The sequence below is a fragment of the Hemiscyllium ocellatum genome, chromosome 29 (genome assembly GCF_020745735.1).
Source record: "Hemiscyllium ocellatum isolate sHemOce1 chromosome 29, sHemOce1.pat.X.cur, whole genome shotgun sequence".
NCBI lineage: Eukaryota > Metazoa > Chordata > Chondrichthyes > Orectolobiformes > Hemiscylliidae > Hemiscyllium > Hemiscyllium ocellatum.
Genome location: NC_083429.1, coordinates 6,088,167 through 6,100,701, shown reverse-complemented (window position 1 = coordinate 6,100,701; position 12,535 = coordinate 6,088,167).

Below are 12,535 nucleotides of genomic sequence, written 5' to 3'. Positions count from 1 at the left end.
CAGATCATGCGTCCAGGACGATGCCTTTTTGATTGTTTTAAGATCATCCTGATTGTGTTTGAATGCAGAGGGGAATTGCACGTTTATGGTGAAGAGAAGACAGCTGGTGCTCACAAACTGGAAGTTTTCTGTTCATTCTAAATTGTCAAAATAAACGCCGAGTGTATTGAAAGCTACTGGAGAAGGGAAACAAAATGGATTCTAGGTGTGAAGAAATACGTTCTGTGGGACAGGAGAAGGCAGAAGGAATTGACACAATTTAAAATTTCTGCTCCATCTCAAAGGTTCACGCTGTGAATATCACAGTTAATAATGGAGAAGTGGAAATGCTCTGTCATTACCATGTAGCTTTTACATTTCAGTGAAATTTGCCCACAGATCTGCTCATTTGTTCCTCTCGGATTACAAGAGGCTTCTATACTGCATTTCAAAGAACGTGATTGCTCTTCGTTGGTTTTTAATTCCGTGGACATATTATTTTATTTGGGTAGCTTCCATACGCAATCCTTTCTTAATACTGTAATGCATTTCCTGATGAATATTGCGACACTGTCTTCCCTATTCACCTGTTTCCCTGACTCACCTGGAGCCCCTATATTATTGGCTATTGAGCAGCCCCTTTCAAATAATGTTTCAGTGGTAACAATGATATCATGACTCCATCTTTTAGTTTGGGTAGTCAACTCATCTGTCTTGTTTTGCAGACTACATCCATGAAAATTAATATTATCCAACCATTCAAATTCCAGGTATGTTCCAGCAGAGATGTGCGCAGGACAAATCAATGTGTTGAGCTCCAGACATTGCCTATCCCAAGGATATTGATACTCTAATTCTGCGTCCATACATATCAAAATGTAAAGCAAACAGCAGCGATGTTAGAGTCAACTCGATTTGAAACCATGGACTATGCCAGTTAGCACTGTTTCTGTTTTGACAATTGCATTCACAATTTTAGAATTTAAAAAGAAACAGTTCAGAGTTTTGATCTTTGTGTTACAACTCTGACAATGTTTCGTTCAAACTTCTGGATGTCACTTGTCAGCTGCAGCGGCATGCTCCTGACTGTCGAGTCTCCTAATTTCAACTGTCTCATCCCGCAAAGGTTATCTTGAAAAAAAGAAGATTAAACGTTCAAAGTTTCTCTCAATCAGGCTGGCTGAAAAGTTACAGACGTTTGTGCTTTCATCGCACTGTCATTGAATCCCCTTTTTCGAACGAGTCCACGTTTCTCTCAATTGCATCCTCAACGAATGTCGGCAACAAACAGCGAAATTTGTGATAACCAATCTCTAGTTATGAATAGGCTCATTAGCTAAATTACGAGACGTTCGTTCAACTGATCTTATCTGAAAGGCAAAGCGAGCAGTGTTCAATGGGAGAGAGATCATTTATCATCACGAATCAACGTTAAATTGGCTTATTCATTAGAACGGTAGTTACTTAAAGAATTCATGAGAAGTTACACAGAGTCTAACGTTGCCACACAAAGTTCAATGTTATGTTCTGTTCATAATTGACAATGTCGTGCATGTCACGTGGTTCAACTGCCGGCTAAACATAGAAAGCTGGCACTCCAGGAGCCAGATACTTCAATTAAAACATGGTGAGGCAGGATAAAGGTGAACAATTTTTGTTCTCACTGTATTATATTATAATCTAACCCCCTATTTTTCGAAACAGCTACCTCAAAATGTGCTTTCAGAAAATGAATCAATTAAATTTCAAAGCTTGAATGCCGAAAGCTGCACAAACATTTCTGCTGAATCTCACCCGATCTGACAGCATCTGTGGGCAAAAGCGGAATTAACGAAGAATAATTCTTCTGAAGAAGAGTCACTGGACTTTCAAGGTTAATACTGTTATAACCCGACTAATGTGAACACAATCTGCAAGTTATGCAGCAACGTGACAAATTTCCTGAGAAAATAAAATATACAAGCCCGATCCATGATCTCGTGAATTTCCCCTCGATTTTATCCAATCCTTGTCCTCGACAGAAAATCTATTTTCAGGTATCAGTAAGGTTTTGATATGCGCACCTCCCCGTTCCACCGTAACCTTTGAAATTCCAAATATACCTTGTCTCAATAAATTACAAATTCAGTCTTTTTTTCATTCTGTCTGTTCGAAAAACTGTATAAAAATGGAAAGGGTCATTTAGTGTATCTTCCGGTCCTCTTGTTTGAAATGCATCGTCTATATACCACTAAGATACAAAGATGGAGAAAGAGAAATCCACTCGGCTATTCCAGCTTCTCGACATCTCAATAGGTTTGTGGGTGTTTTATTTTCTGTTTCAGCTTTGTGTTATGAAGAAAGTCCAAATAGCCCGGCCCTCCCTCCTCTGTAGTTTAACAGAGTCAGAGGTGACTGAAGTTAGACACGTGATATTCTCAGGGGAATATAGCAGGTTGATTTGTAAAGAGTGTTCCCTTTGGTGAGATAATCTTGAACGAAATGTGCAACTATTTAAGATCAAGGTAAGAAAAAGTTTTGGTTTCTGCATCAGACAATTGTGGGTCTTTGGAATTCCCTTGCCCAAAAGAGAACGGACGCAGTATATTTCCGCGTTTTGACATCAAAAGTGGTTTGATTCTTGATTACAGAGTGGGCAATATAATATCAGAGGAATGTGAAGATGATGTTAAAATCCGTGTTCATATTGAATGACTAGGCAGTCAAAGTGGTTTCTTCTTATTCTATGTTGACCTGCTAACTGGTGACTAACTATTTAAAAGAGGCAGGGGAAGGATCCATGTGAAGCAGTCCGCGATGGTGCATATGATGAGTACATTTCTATTCTAAAGGAGAACCCATGAGAAGAGGTTTGCCCGGGTCAAGTGGCAGTAGGGAATGCCTAGTCTCTGTGGCATTGCTGAAATCAGCACGTTTGTATAATTGCCGTGTATCGAATAACTGTGAGCATGGTGAGTCTTCTAAAGGTTGGGGAGGGTCCACAGCCAAAAAGTACTTCTCTTCCTGAGCAAATTTCACGTCACTCACCTATTGACCATCTTATGAACTTGTAGCAGAGAGGGACATTAAAGTGAATTGTATCAAAGTGGGGAAAGGAGACTGAGTAACAGAAATATGGACAGACACATAGAGGCAGGGACTGGCAGGAACATAAAATGCTGAAGCAATGAGGACAGATATGAAGGGCAGGGATTTAATAGAATGAGACAATAACAGGCGGAGGTAAAAGACAGCCAATAGCAGCATGGTAGAGAAAGACAATTACTGACAGGGAAGAGGGGAAATGTGAGATAAAATGAGATATAAATTGAAGATAGTATTTGACGAGGACACTAATAAACCAAAAGGACACAACGTAAGTGGAGGACCGTTCAGGCTTCTTCTCAAAAACATTCCAGAGGAATTGCAGCACCGTTCAGACTCATTCTTGAACCTAATGCACAAGCGCAGTAGAGCATTCCTCTTGAGGCTGCCACCTTGGAAATGGTGGACAGACGAAAATCGTTCCACATCCACGAGACAGTCTGCAGTCTCAAATCGGCCATTCAGCGCTTTGAATTAAAGTGCCCCTTGCCCAGTGAATTTGAGGCAACAGGCAAACAGCATGTGACAAAGCAGCAGTACAATATTACTATGCTCCAAACCCCCAACTCAGTAAATTTGAAAATTGGGAGTTGTCAAGAAAAAGGAATCCGTTTCTGCCCTCTTTGTCCAGCCGGGTCTCTCACTGACTTCATCATGATTGTCTCCCCCTCTTTATTCTCAATCTCGATGTGTGGGGGAAGGGGGGGGGGCGGTGTGGCTGGAGAAGGGTGGTTGAGGTGCTGAAACAGATGGTACCTAACAGTGTTAATCAAAGATTATGTCCCTTTCGTTTTCTTACTCTCCCACATCTACACCCTTGCAGTTCTCTTAGAATTTCGTAAGATTCCATGGTATCCCAGCTATTTTTATGAAGTGCAGTGAGTATATTCCTAACTGATTCAACTTCTCCTCACACTTCAACACCGTCATCCAAGGACTATGTCCAGTAAAATTGCCACTGCTCCTTCTACAGCCAGAACATCCTTCATCACATAAAGTGAACAAATCTGCACATTCCACTCGTTTGCCGTTTAATGAAAGCAATGTACAACTGAATCATGATACTCTTTCCCCTGTTTTCGAATCCTTTCTCTGTAAAAGCTAATGTATGATTTGCTTACTTCAACACCTGCTGCCCCGATATGTTTAACTTCAGTGACTGATTTATGAAGTCATTAAATCATATTTCACTCTGTCACTGCACCACGCCTCAAAGTCAATAATCCCACTTCACTCGATCATTTCCCAACATTTTGCTCAGTGCCTACATCTCAAACTCCACAGTCACCACATCACATTTTCCTAAGTTACCGTATCACACTCACAACATTTTCTGCATTTGAATCCCTCAAAACCTGCAGCCTACTCACCTCAGTCAGTATATTCGATACACCGAACCGTCCGCATCTCACACTCCTTAGTGGTCTTCATTTTCAGCTGCAGCAGGAGCAGTGAGAGCGAGGACAAGGGGGCTGCAGGAGAGGCAAAGTTCCCTCGAAAAGGACAAAACTTGAGCATCAGCCGCCGTCATTTTTAGCAGCAGTTAGTGAGCAGCTGGGTAGGAGCGGTAAAATTGCACTCCGGAAGTTGAGTGAACTGATACATTTGGGCAGTGGCTGAACCAGAGACACTACATCCACTCACCTTTCTCTGCCTCCTCGAAACAAAACAAGGACTCTGTTGTATGTCAATAAGGTAAGTTTTTCTGTTACTTTTTTGTCGTCTGATTGACATTGTTTGCTTTTTTCTATTTTCACATATCTATTATTTGATATTCAAGCTGCAGAAACTAAACTTAATATTAAAATTGCTGGTAGATCTCAGACCAATGTTATGATTCTCTTGCTCAATATGGGACCTCAACGACGCAGTTGATGTCCCTGGCCCCTTCAAACCAGGAAGTGTTTCCAGGTACACCTCTTGTTAGACTGCATGAAAGTTCTGGAGCTGTGGATGGACTCACTTTGGAGCACCCACGATGCTGAGCAGGTCATAAAGTTAATATTTAGCGAATTGGTCACTCTGCAGATTAGAATTAATTAAGGAGGAAGGTAATGGGTGACCAAAAGGCAGAGAAAGAACAGGAGGCAATGCAGATGTCCCGTACAGTCACCTCCCTCGCTACCGTTTTGGAGAGATGGCTCTCCGGGGAAAGCAGCAGGAGCCAGTTTCAGACCAGGTGCCTGTGCTATACAGAATGGTGGGAAAAGGATGTGAAGGGCAGTGGTCATGGGGGATTCAATTATAAACGGCCTAGTTTGGCAAATCTGTGGTCACATTTGAAATGCCCGAATGATATGTTGCCTCCCAGGTGCACAGGTGAGGGATGTCTCAGATTGACTGCAGGACAATCTGAAGGGGAATGGTGAACAGCCAACTGCCGTGGTGCATATAGGCACCAAATCAAAGAGGTAAGGAGAAAGGGGATGAGGCCCTACAAACAGAGTTAGGAACCAAGTTATAAAGTCGGATCACAGTGGTAGTAATCACCAGATTGGTACCAGTCTCACGTGCTTGTCAGAGTACGAATGGCAGAACAATAAGGACGAATGCGTGTCTTGAGAGATATTATAGGAGAGAAGGGTTCAGATTTTTGAGACATTGGGACTGGTCCTGGCGGAGGTGGACTATTACAACTTGTATGGTCTACACCCGGGCCAGACTGGAACCAAGGTCCTCGGGGGTGCTGTTGCTAATGATATTGGGGAAGGGTTTAAATTGATGTGACAGGAGATAGGAAGCAAATGAGGGAGTTAAGGAGGTAGGAACTAAAATATCTCAGGAACTACATCATAAATTCAGCATGACTAAAGGCAATTGCAGGCGGGGAGCAGATGAATGCAACAGACCGCTCGTCTGAGGTGCATTTGTTTTAATGCAAGAAGTGTAGTAGGCAAGGCTTGTATTAATACCTGGGAGAATGATGTTACTGCACTTACTGAGAGTTAGTTTAGGGAAAGGCATGATTAGCAACTAAATATCCAAGTCCATTGATGCTACAGGCGGGATAAAGTGAGGTAAAAAGGAGAAGTAGCATTACGGGTCGGAGAGGATATCACATCTGTCCTGAGGCTGGGCACTACGGAGGAATCTATCAGTGATGAAATATGGGCAGAGCTCAGAAACAATAACGATGCAGTAACAATAATGGGGTTGTACTGCAGGCCTCCCAACTCTAAGCTTGAGATGGAGCTTCAAATATGGAGAGAGATCATTGGAAGGTGTAGGATCATCAGGGTGATCGTGATAGGAGATTTTAATTTTCCCAACTTTGACGGGGATCGAATTAGCTTTGGCGGTCTTGATGGACTAGAAATTGTAAGGAGCATCCAGAAAGATTTTCCAAACAGAATGCGAATAATCCAACTTGGGAAGGGGGCATACTGGACCTGATGTTAAGAAATGGGCCTGGCCAGGTAGTTGAAGGTTCAGTAGGGATTACTCTGGACAGAGTGATCCCAATTCCATAACTTTTAGAATACTCATCGACAAAGGTGATAGTGGTCGTAAAGGACGAGTGCTAAATTGTGGGAAGGCCAATAAAGCCAAAATTTGGCAGTGGCTGTGGAATGTAGATTAGGAGCAGCTATTAGACGGTCAATCCACATCAGATATATGGGGGGCTTTTAAAGAGAAGTTGATTAGATTTCAGGAAAGATAGTTTCTATGAAAATGAGAGATAGAAATGGCAAGATGAGGGAACCATGGATTCTAGGTGTAATAGTGAGACTGGCTAAGAGGAAAATGCTTGCATGCATAAGTTCTAAGCAACTGTGGACAGATGAAGCCATGGAAGAACTACGGGAATATCAGACCAATTTCTAATGAGACATTAAGAGGGCTAAAAGTGGTCATGAGATATCCTTGGCAAGCACGGTTAAGGAAAACCCCAAAGCGTTTTATTCATATGTAAGGAGCAAAAGGGTAACTAGGGGAAGCGTTGGCCCACTCAAGGACAAAGGAGGAAGGATATGCATTCAGTCAGAGAAAATGCGTGAGATTCATAATGAGTACTTTTACATCCGTATTCACTGAGGAGAGGGACATGGCGGATGTTGACGTTTGGTATAAATATTCAATTACTATAGGTCATGTCGGCATAAGGAGGGAGGAAGTGTTGTGTATTCTAAAGACATTAAGGTGAACAAGTCCCCAGTTCCAGATGGGATCTTCATTCCACGATGACATGCTTGTCACAGTTATGGTCAACAACATTAACGGTGAGCCTTTTCATGTCAGATCTGGAGGAAAACAGTGATTTTTGATTGCCCCAATTTTTCTCACCATCTTTAATGCGACAATCATTCACATCATCCCAGGAATCGAAATTGCACACAGAACAAGTGACAGACTTTTCAACCTTGACCATCTTGATTCTAAAAACAAGACATCTATGAGTTCACTCATCAGGTCCCGATATGCAGAGGACAACAATGTTGCAGTTCTTTCAGAAAACCACCTACAACAGCTTCTGAATGCTTTCAAGCGTACATGAACACATGGATTTACATCAATTCTATAAAGATTCAAATCATATATCAGGCGTCAATACCTGCGATCGGATAGAACCATCAAATCAAAATGGCAGCAAATCCCTGGAAAACTTAGAACACTTTCCGTAGCTTGCAAGTCGCCTGTTCTCCAAAGTTGATCTTAATGAAGATATCTGACCGCCCTAAATGCGCGGGAAAAAAGTTATGGATGTCTCCAAAGAAGACGGACACCAATATGTTCGCGAACAAAATGGTGGTGATCTCAACAATCCTAGATACATCAGAAACTTGAACAACATTCCGACAACATCTGAAGGCACCTGAAAGGTTCCATCAACACTGCCTTCGAAACATCTTGAATAATAGTATTAAAGATTAAAAAAAATAACATCGGCGTGCTGAATGAGGCGAAAGCAATAAACATTGAAGCCTACATAATACAAGAACAAGGTAAGATGGAATGGTCATATTTTCTTGGTGGAAGATGAATAGCTGCTCAATCAAATCTTCTACTCCCAGCTTGAAGAAGGCAAACATAAGACAGGCGTACTCAAGAAGAGATTTAAAGCCATTTTAAAAGCCAAGATGAAGAAATGTATCACTGATATGAACAACTGGGAAACCAATGCCAAGGACAGGAAACTCTGACAAACCATCATCCGAGAAGGAACATCGACTTTCCAATCCAATAGATGTGCCAAATTAGAAGAAAATAGAAGAAAACGGAAAACAAGGCAGTCACACCCAAAGCTCGATCTGCCATCTGGACCCCGTGCCCTGAATGTGGAAGAACTTCCATTGCCACTTTTGAACTCATAACCCACCCGAGAGCCCATAAGTAGATCCACGGATTGAAACCCAACATCATCAAACTCGAAGGATGGCCACAACGATTGGGAGGTATAGCGATCAGGCGAGAATCAGTGTGACACTAGTTGCAGTCAGTGATTAGCTATTGGGAGGTGTGTAGGACATACAGAATCACTTTGAGACTCCTTACTGTCAACACGTAGTTCGTGGGTGGTTCATAGATGAGACCAGAATCACTGCAAGACTCTTGCAGTCAGCGCATAGTAATTGGGAAGTTTGTGGATCATCTCCAGTCACTCTGAGACGATTTACGATCTGTGCATAACTATTGGAAGGTGTCTAGGTGAATCCGGAATCACTGTGAGACTCTTTAAAGTATGCATATAGTTATTGAAAGGTGTGTAGATGACACCAGAATCACGATGAAAATCTAACTATCTGGATTTTGTTAAGTGTTGCTAATCAGGTCAGAATCACTGTGAGGCTCTTTACAGTCAACATTTGGTATAGAGAGGCGTGCAGATGAGCCCAGAATCCTTGGGAAACTATTGTCAGTGAGCCTATAATTATTGGGCTGCCCGTTCATGAGGCCAGTATGACTATGAAAATCGTTACCGTCAGGACAGAGTAATTTGGAGGTGTTTAGATTAGGGCAGAATAACTACAAGACTCTTTGCAGTCAACACATATTATTGGGAGGTGCGTAGATGCTGCCGGAATCATAATGAGACACTATAGAGCCAGTGTATAGTTACTGGGAGTTGTTGAAGATCAGGCAGAATCATTATGAGATACTTTACAGTCAGCATATCGCTATTGGGACGTGCGCAGCTGAGAAAAGAATCATTATGAGTCTATTTAAAGTCAGGTTATAATTATTGCGAGGGGTGGAAATGAGGTCACAATCACAGAACACTCCTCACAGTCAGCGTTTAGTTATTGGGATGTGTGTAGGTAGGCATCAAATCACTGTGAGGCTCTTTCACAGCGCGCGTCTAGTTACTGGAAAGTGTATAGATGAGGCCAGAATCACCGTGAGACTGTTTACAATCAGCATATTGTTACTGGGAATGGGGTAGATCAGGCAAGAATCAGTAAGACTCTTTAAAGGGAGTGTATACTTATGGGAGGTTTGTAAATCAAGCCAGAATCAGTGTGAGACATTTTGCAGTCAGTGTATAGTTATTGGGAAGTGTGTAGGTGAGAACATAATCACTGTGAGACTAGGTACAACAACGAATACATTAGTTATTGGGCTGAGTGCAGATCAGCCTCGATCCACTGTAAGACAGTTTATAGTGTGCGTGTAGTTATTGGGAACATTCTTCTTCAATAGAGGAGATAGCTAAACTAAAAATCAGTTAGTTTTACCTCTGTAATCCGAAAGTGGGTGGAGTCAATCATAAAGGACGAGTTAATAGAACACGTAGAAAAGCAAAACTCAATTTCCCAGTGAAACACGCTTTCATGAAGGGTAAGTTGCGCTTTACAGAATTGCTGGACTTCTTTGGGGATGTCAGCAGCAAGGTGGATAATGGAGACATAATACTCCTGGAGGTCCACAAGGTGTTTGACAAACTGCTGTAATGAAGACTGAAGCAGAATGTTCGATCCCAGGGGGCTAAGTATGGAGTGCTCGCTGGGTAAAAGGATTGATTGCCTGACAGAAAACAGAGACTCTGGATAAACAGGCCCTTCTTTTGTTCGCGAACTGTAAACTATTGGTATGCCATAGGATTCAGTTCACAATTCTCAATTGTTTACAATCTGTTCAAATGGATTTTTGACATGTGTTACGAAAGGACAGCATTATAAAAATAAATAAGTGTTGTTTTGATTTGATAAGGTTTTAATATTTGCTTACTTGGAATATTGTGTATATATTTGGTCTCTCGTTTGAGAAAAGGTGTGATAGGACTGGAAACGGTTCAGAGGAGGTTTATCAGATTATTTTCCAGAGACGAATGTGCTGTGATACGATGATGTCTTAAATACCTTAGGCTTGTACTCACTGTAGTTCAGAAGAATATGAGCCGATTTGATTGGGGTATTTAAAAGTTAAAGAACATTCATAAACTGGGTGTGTTGATCAGATTTTTCCCCCTTGTATTACAGTCTCGAAAAGGACGTCAGCCAAAGAGAGCGAGAGGAGACAGGTTCATAACTGAGGTGTGGAGAACTTTGCTGTCAGGGTTTTGTGAATCTGGAACGCTCTGCCCCAGAGTTCAGTGGAGACAGAATCAACCAACAGATTCAAGAAGGACATAGATGTGTTTTCGATTAAATGCGTCATAAAGAGCTATGTGGATTTTGTAGTAGAGTGGAGTTGAGACCAATTTAAGATCAGCCTTGAACATATTAAACAGCAGAGCGGGCTCTGAGGAATGATTTGCCTGCTCCCGCTTCTAAATACCATGCACCTTTGTTTCTATTGCAGCTAAGCCAGCTGCCAATTATTCACAGCATGTACCCAGCTTCGTTTCCAATTTATGAGCTTGACGTGAAACGAAAGTATTTAGTTTCAGAGAGTAACCCATAACCTGCAGGGGTTATTGTCTTGCTAAGCAGTTACAACGCATCTTTTTGGAATACTTTACCAGGTGGTGAGATTTGACTTTCATCAAAGGTCTTAATCTCTCTCAGAGGTCGAAGAGCTTCTGGGTATTGCATTTGCTTCGTATACCCACCTGTCATAATTAGTTTACTTAATCTGCTTCTAATTCATATATGTTTGCCCTGGTGTCTCCTTTCCGTCTATGACTTGAGGCATTCACTCACCTTTTATTTTGCACTACTTTAAGCCCCTAAAAATTCTTCAGAGATGAAGGATACATTTTGAGCACTTTACCTGTCAACGGACTTTGCATTGAGTTATATTTACATTCCGCTCACAAATAACTTAGACATATCATTGTTTCTCAAGTTTCACTGATTTCCCACAAGGTCCTCACTATTCTGGGAATCAACATGCAAATTAAACATTTTATCAATTTGTGCAAAAATCCCTCCAACTTATATGCTCGAAAGTAAAGGGGTGAGGGTCGAAATTTGAAAACTCTGCTGACAGGACATATGGTCTGAACAGCCACGATAGTCCACAATCCTCAGCAAGGTACTGTAGCGTTACCCCGCTGGGGGAGAAATATTGAAAGTGAAGATCCCATTATTCCAGAAAGTTTTCATTAATTGCACATTGAGTGCACGAATTTTCTCAATTCACTGATCAGTTGGACAGAGAGCAGACATGCCAAGAATTATTTGAAAACCTTCAGTTGCAGCTGTTTGTTCATGAACCGTCAAAATGTATGTTTAAAAATGGAAATACTAACGTATGGATAAACACCAGCATATGTGTGAGAGGTAGGAATTAGTCACATGTGGCAATTACTGCATGCGAAAGAGAGTGAGCAGATCTTCCTGCATATCTAATAGAGTACGCATGTGACAGCATTTGTGTGTGAGACAGAGTGAAAGAGACTGCGTGTGTGACTTCGAATCCGTTTATGTGATACAGAGAGAATGGCTGAAAGAGGTTGAGCGAGAGAATGTGTGTGAATATGTATTTGTATGTAAGAGAGAGAGATTGCTTCTGAAAGAGAGTCTGCATGCTTGTGTGTTTGAAATGAGATCATCTCCTTTAAATGCAACATAAATAGCTATCAGTATTATGTACAAAGCCTTGACAGTAAATCAAACAATTATCGCCAACTTTCTCCTAAGATTTCTTGTGATCTTCTGCATTTGTTAATTCGAACAAGGATTAGCACAATTCAAATCGTCTCCGGTAGTTACTGTGCAGATACATGAAAGGCTTTTTAGTCCAGCAGAGGGGTACAGTTCACGACGTACACGAAAGCGTGAGGAGGAACCAAAAGCCTATCTGCAACGATAGATGGACCAAATGAGAATACAGAACACATGAAATAATTCAGGATAATAAGGGAAGAAGACAACACGATTTAGATATTGGCGTGGTGGTGATATTACAGAGAGGAGTGTCTCAATGTGAGACTGCCCTTGTCCAAACAGATTGTCCATCTCGTTTTGTTTGACTGGTTCTGCATATGGAGTCTATGATCAGGACAGGTGTATGACTTGTTGAAGAAGACACATGATATATTTGCCTTTGTTAATCGAGGCACAGATTTTAACCGTCAGAGAGCGATGCT